The following is a 6,528-nucleotide window of genomic DNA, read 5'->3' as shown; positions in this document are numbered from 1 at the left end:
CCAAGGTGTTTTCTTATGAATTACTTCTTTTAGTTATGTATTTAATTTCACCCAGAACATAGTTTAGGTACCTAATAGGTCTGATTATTTAGGTTTAGGTCTGATTATTAACTCAAAAGTAAGAACTGCACAGTTTAGTTCTTAGAGAGCTACCCAGCATCACCAGTTCCTTTTAATTTCATAGTAGAAAACATTTTCTTTTCCAAATATTGCCCTCAGTTTAGAATCAGCCAGGCCTTTTCAAGCTGCTAAGCAAATGCATCTAGACAATGCAGATACAATAATTGCCCATGGGAAGATCGACCGAAATGCTGCCTCCCAAGTCATGTTGCTCTTATCCCTAACCTCCTAGGAGAGAGAGAAAGATGAAGAGATACTGCAATTTCACCCACGTATCCTACTTCATACCTGATATTACTTACCCATGACAACAGAAAATACAAGGGGGAAAATGCTGAATATGCACTTCTAAGAGATGGATGCCCTGGAGCAACAGAAACACAAAGCAGCTCCCACAGGAGAAGAATAGGATTAACAATCTTGATTGTTTTATAATGACCTCTGGTACGTTTTTCCTGTTATGAGGCAAAAAAGCTATTTGCTACACATAAAAAATATGTAGAGCCTACCTGGAGCTAAAAAGCAAGGGCATTAAGTATAAATAACTTAGAAAGTGAGGGAATGAGTATGGAAAGAGTCCTGCATGGATTTATCCAGGCATGTGTTAGTGATAGTTTAAGAAAAAATAACTTAGTTTGAAGGAATTTTTACATGTGTCTAATTTCTGAAGTGCACAAACTGTGACTCCAGCTCCTGAGAGGGGCAAGCCAATGAAAGCCAAGCTAAAAAAGCCAAAAGAAGTGGGAAGTAGTTTATGTTACCTTATAATACTGTATTTTCCCCAGTAGAGAGATTGTGGTCAACATGTTCTTCTCTGAGAGTGGTTCATGCTGCACTTAATCTGGTACAACTGTGGGCTGCCACCAAAGATGGCAGTCTTTCTGTCTTCTTGTCCCCACTCCCACGTGTGTCCCTGTTCTCTTCCTTGCATCACATCGAGGGATTATGCAACTTCAGGGTGAATCAGCTCCCCCCGATCCAACAGAAAATGAGCAGGTTTTTGGTGGGATAATTTGCCTTGGGCTGACCCAAGAGGACTGAGGTGGAGGTAGATGGGGAGGACAGGGAAGAAGCGGATGAGTGTGTAGGGCAACGACCTCTTTACCTCCATCAGCTTTAGCCAGAGCAACGTTTCCGACTGCAGTCTCAGGCAGCTTCAAAACTGGAAAAGCACACAGGGAGAGCTGTTCTCTAGAAATATGCTACTGGACCAACAGCAAAGATCTGGGGGAGGAGGAGGTGACAATAAATGTGATGGAAGAGGCAGAATTCTGAGGGGTTTGAATGCTAAAGCATGTGGGATATTCGGAGAATGGGAAGCCGCCATCTAGGCTCTTGTTGGAGAACAGAAGGAGCTGGACTCTTCCATAACCTAGTGACTGAGGAGAGTTTTTACTGAGGAAATTAAAATCTCACTTAGCTTCAACAAGAAATATTAATTGTTTTCTCATTTGCTGCCGTTCAGATATTTGCTGCTGATCACAGTGTAGCAGATGATGTGCTATGAAAGGTGGAGGCAGCATAAAATGCATTGCTGAATAATTGATCACCACCCCTCCAGGCTATGTCCATGGATGAATGCATATGCCAGTTAGGATGACTGTGTCCCCAGTTAATGCTCTTAATTGACAAACACTTGATCTGAATTAAAATAGTATCTTTAAAGACATCTTATTTATGTCAGGAGGGTTTTCATATTTTACAATGTTTCTTTTTTGTATGTTTTCCTGATTAAATGCAGGCACCTTTTGGCCGTTTTCTTGTAGGGACATTTAGGAATGGATGCATTTTTAAAAACCAGCGATGTAAATCTTGATCACACCAAATCAATGGGAAAGCTCCTGTTCACCTTCCTGCTGTACTTTTTCATCCAATGTGTGTTGGTACCAATATGTTACAAATCTCCCATTTTCTTAATAGGAATTAGGGGACCAAACAAAAGCCAATATATCAGGGCCCAGGCAACCCAAAGCAGTGAAGGGCCAGAGAGCTAGACAACAGGGCTGCTGAACTGAGTAAACAGCAGAGATTTCCCACGTTTAAGCCCATTCTACAGATTTCTTGGCCTTTCACAAGCATTGCAGGGGGATAAGAAATTTTACCTGAAAATAGCTTTGATTCCTAAAAATCTAAAATTTTTAATGTGGCTGATGTTATGCACGTATTATCTTCTGGAATTTACTTCAGACTCTGGATGGAGGGGGGGAAAAAGGGAGGCGGGGGGAAAGCTGAAGGAATTAAGAGAGTTGGAAAAAAGGCAGCATTAGTATCAACTGGTGCCACTGTATGTGAGCTCTCCTCTGAGCTTTCTGACTCATCCCAGCTTCCTCAGTGTTGCTTCTCCTGAAATGTACGGGACCTGGCTCAGAGGCCCTAGACATTCTCTTCTCTGTTCACCTTCAGGAGGATTAATGGTTATTTGGAGGCAGCTGCCTGGATTTTCTCTTATGTGACTGTTCACGCGGTCACATCCAAACTTGGTCATATTTGTTTTACATTTGCTATGATAAACTGATTTACTTTTTCCTTTATAAATTGTTTAACATGACCTTGTAAATCCAAAGTTAACGTGAATTGTAAAAAGAGATAAAATCAAACCTCATCATTAATAATTTTCTTTTTCAGTCATTTTTTAAAGGCAGTTTTACTTTTCTTTCAGATGAGAACCTGGTCCAAAGTATATACAGGTGTGTCTACACATATCATGCATACTGCATGTAACTCTCTACATTACAGGAATATTAATTGGGATATAAGGTCCAAGGTGAAGCTTTTGAATGTTAGAAAGTGGCAAGTTTAAGATCTCCTTATTACTCCTTTTTCATCTGTATTCTGCGCTGAACCAGAGATCCCATGGAGGAGCAATACGTGCTGATACTGTATAATGCACTTTGCGCAGGGGACCAAGTCAAGGTCGTATAGTCAGCTGGCATCTTCCAACTTTTGGGTAGCTGACTTTGCTACCCACATAAAGTATTTTTTAAGTAGCTTCCTTGTTTCTTTTTTGCAAAAAACCTCTCAAGTTCATTTTGAAGAAGATAGATACAACCGTGTCATGTGTGTCCTAGGCTACGGACAGATGCCCTTTTCCAGATCCAGCTGTGTTGGGGTGAAGAGTTATCCTCCTGCAGTTCATAGTCACCCACCCCTTCCCCAGAAAGAACTCCTGCGCCCTGGTACCCGCTGGCTGGACCTGCCATCCGCATCCGAGGTCGGAGTGAAATCACTCCAGGTTAAACAGGGTGAGCAGGAGGCTTCGCTCGTGTGCCTCATTTGGACTGAAGTGGTTAGGGGAAAGTCACGGTTCCCAGGGGGGGAGTTCATAACTCTCTCAATGGACCCTAAGAAATGGTACCTAAGAACCGGTGCCTCCCGGCAGACGCGGCTATGAGCGTGCCAGTGCGCTGTTTGCACGGGGGCATTTGCAGAGTGCTCTTCTGCCTGCATCTGAGCAGCACAAACAGGAGAAGGACAATGGTAATTCTTCATAGTTTTGTTCTCCGCTCAAGCTATGTTACATGTTCTTGTGACATATAAACTGTGCAGCTTCTCAAATAAAGAGGAGGATTTTTCAAGGCAAGAAAGGACAAAGCTGTGAGCAACCCAGTCTGACTTCAAAGCTGAGCCTGCTTTGAACAGGAGATTGGACTAGAGACCTCCCGAGATCCCTTCTGACCTGAATTATCCTGCGGCCCTATGAATTTTCTAAAGTAAAAAATAACCAGACATAAGTTTGCTGCCACTAGTGCTATAAAGCAAATGCAAATAATTAGCACTTTGGAGCACTGTTGGGAGGGTTCCCATTACAGCTGAGACACTCGGATGCCTGGCTGCCCCCAGAAGGATGGTTTCCGCTCTGCCAATCTTTCTGCTTTTTTCTTACTGCTCATAGGGCCCCACAGTTTGTTGGATCCGCTGTCTGAGCTGGCAGAAAGCTAGCTTAGTGAGCTGACCTGGCTCACCCATGGGTCAGACAGTGCCAGAGGCAATAAAATGGGAAAAGGTGGGGCCATATGCCCAGGATTAACCCTGGGAAAGCAGGGCCTTAGCTTCTTACATCAGCAAGCTGCGAGATAGTTTTATTCTTGTAAGTTAATGTAGATGTGTCTAGTCACTGTCTGGGTCAGTTCTCCCACTGGTTTAATTATTTAATATAGGGCCTGATCCTTCAGGACTGCAACCCTGTGATGTAGGCTGGTCTCTCTGCCTCCATCTTGCAATGTACAGGGCAAGGGTTTTGACTGTGAGTGCCAGGAATCGAGTCCTATATATGTGAAATGCCACTTACATGTCTGCTGTTAAATAAGTGACAATCTACAAAGAGCTTTTTCCTTCCCAGTAAGTTGCCTGTTTGGAGGCTTTTCTGTCTTTTGATCATAGGTCAGATTCATCTCCTTTTTGATGTTCGGACAATTTCATTTTTGAGTGATTTTCAGTGCAACCTCCAATGCTGTCTTATTGCTCAGGTTACCTGTTTTTGTATCGCTGACTTGTGATGTGTGCAATGAAGCCTGACTCGCCACAGCCTAGAAAGAACGGTCCGGCTTTCTCTCCCTTGCCTCTGGTTACAAGCTCCCGCTGTTTCCAATCAAACAGCTGTGGGCTGAGCTGGACTAGCTCACAGATCAGAGCAGAGAAAATGAACTCTGCAGAAAGCCCAGCAGAGCGGTTACAGTCAGCCTGGCACGCTGACCCAGCCCACCATGCCCCGCTCTGTCCCTGCGGCCGCCAAGGCAGGGGGGAGGCAGGGACGGACCCCTGGACAGAGAAGGGGAGCGCTGCCTGGGGGGTGCAGCCTACGATTAGCTTGTACAAAGTGATCGTGAAACTGCAAGATCAGTCACCTTTTGCTCTTCAGAAGTACTTGCATTAAAATTTTTCTTCAGGTGATTTTATGTATAAAAATGTTCCAGGAGAAATTCCCTGTGAAGCTGCAGAATCAGTGAAAGACACCCTACCGTTGTTTTTTTTTCCCCACAAATAAATGTTGCAGAAAAGAATGATTATTTAAAAATTATTATTTCTTCTGGCATAGAACTAGAGCAAGCTGGAGAATATTTTATACTTCATCAGTTAAATATTTACAATAGTAAAGCGAAGTGCTGGTTTTCTTTTTCGCTTTCGGCAACAAATGCAAAACCGTGCAATGATTAGCTTTACATGAAGTCAGTGTGAAAGAATAACAGCATTTTTAAGAAGCTGTCAGTGGCTTATCTCACAGCTGGCACCTATTAATACAGTGAGTAATTTCTGCAAACTCAGATAGACTCCAAAATTAACACTATCCATTAAGAAAGACCATGGAGTGCTATAATTATGTCAGAATACTTTGGCTGGCAATAAACAAATCATTCTTAATGTTGTATTCACATCCATTAACATAGGTTTCTAACCATAAAAGCTGTAAATTTATTCATTTTTAATACAACTTAATCCATAGATAGTTTACCATCATGAAGAAAAATAACATTTTTTCTATTATTTCCACATCAGCAATTTTTGTGGGAACTAGCTGGTTTGACATGGCACTTTTTTCTAGTAACATTCCCATGCTGATGTGTGCTTTCACCCAGCCTTCTCAGACTGCTCAGAAGTGACACAATTACTTCAGACTCAGCAGTGCAGCAATAAATTACAAATTGTCCTCTAGCTTGTTTTTGCACACCCACGGAAAACTTCTTTCCTGCGGTTGTTCTCAAAAGACTTGAGATTCCATCTGCTTATTTTATTTCCCAGGTGGAAAAGAAAGGGAAAAAAACCCCAAACAAGATAAAACTGAAAAGTCGGCATCCATTTAAACCTCTTCAAAATCCGGAGTGAATGCTTGGATTTAAGCAGAGTCACTGAAGATTTACAGTGACTGACAGACAAGAACTCAAAATCTTAGTCCAAGGCTGAGTTAGGAACACAAGTAAACCACCTGGAAGCAGGTCTAAACAAGAAGAAACTTGTGCCCACTGTTTATTTCAGTGCAAACACATAAAGCTATCTTGAAACAAAGTCTGTGAATCAATTCAGGCAGTAAATTTGACCCTGTTAACTACTAAAAGAAGTTCCTCAGCTGCGACACTGGAGGAGTATTGAATCCTAAGCTCCAGTGCTCAGCTGCTAGTTAAGTGGGAAGCCAGGCTGGAGCCAAGGAGAATATTGCCATGGTTCTGGGGATTTAGGTGTTGCAAGGGCAGCCTCAAAAAAAAAAAAAAAAAAAAAAAAAAAGGCTCTAAGAGCTTATCTAACTTATCTAACTTAGCTCATTTGCAGAAAGCAGCAAGAGGCTACAACAACTGCAAGTTACCAGACACTTAAAAGCTAGTAGCAATAACTTTTCCTGAAAACATAATTTAATCTTTTTATGGTGACCTCAATGCAAACATATGCAGAGGTTACTTATACTTTGGAGAAATGCAT

The sequence above is a fragment of the Balearica regulorum genome, chromosome 1 (genome assembly GCF_011004875.1).
Source record: "Balearica regulorum gibbericeps isolate bBalReg1 chromosome 1, bBalReg1.pri, whole genome shotgun sequence".
Lineage (NCBI taxonomy): Eukaryota > Metazoa > Chordata > Aves > Gruiformes > Gruidae > Balearica > Balearica regulorum.
The sequence above is the reverse complement of the archived record's forward strand: the minus strand, read 5'-3'. Positions refer to the sequence as shown.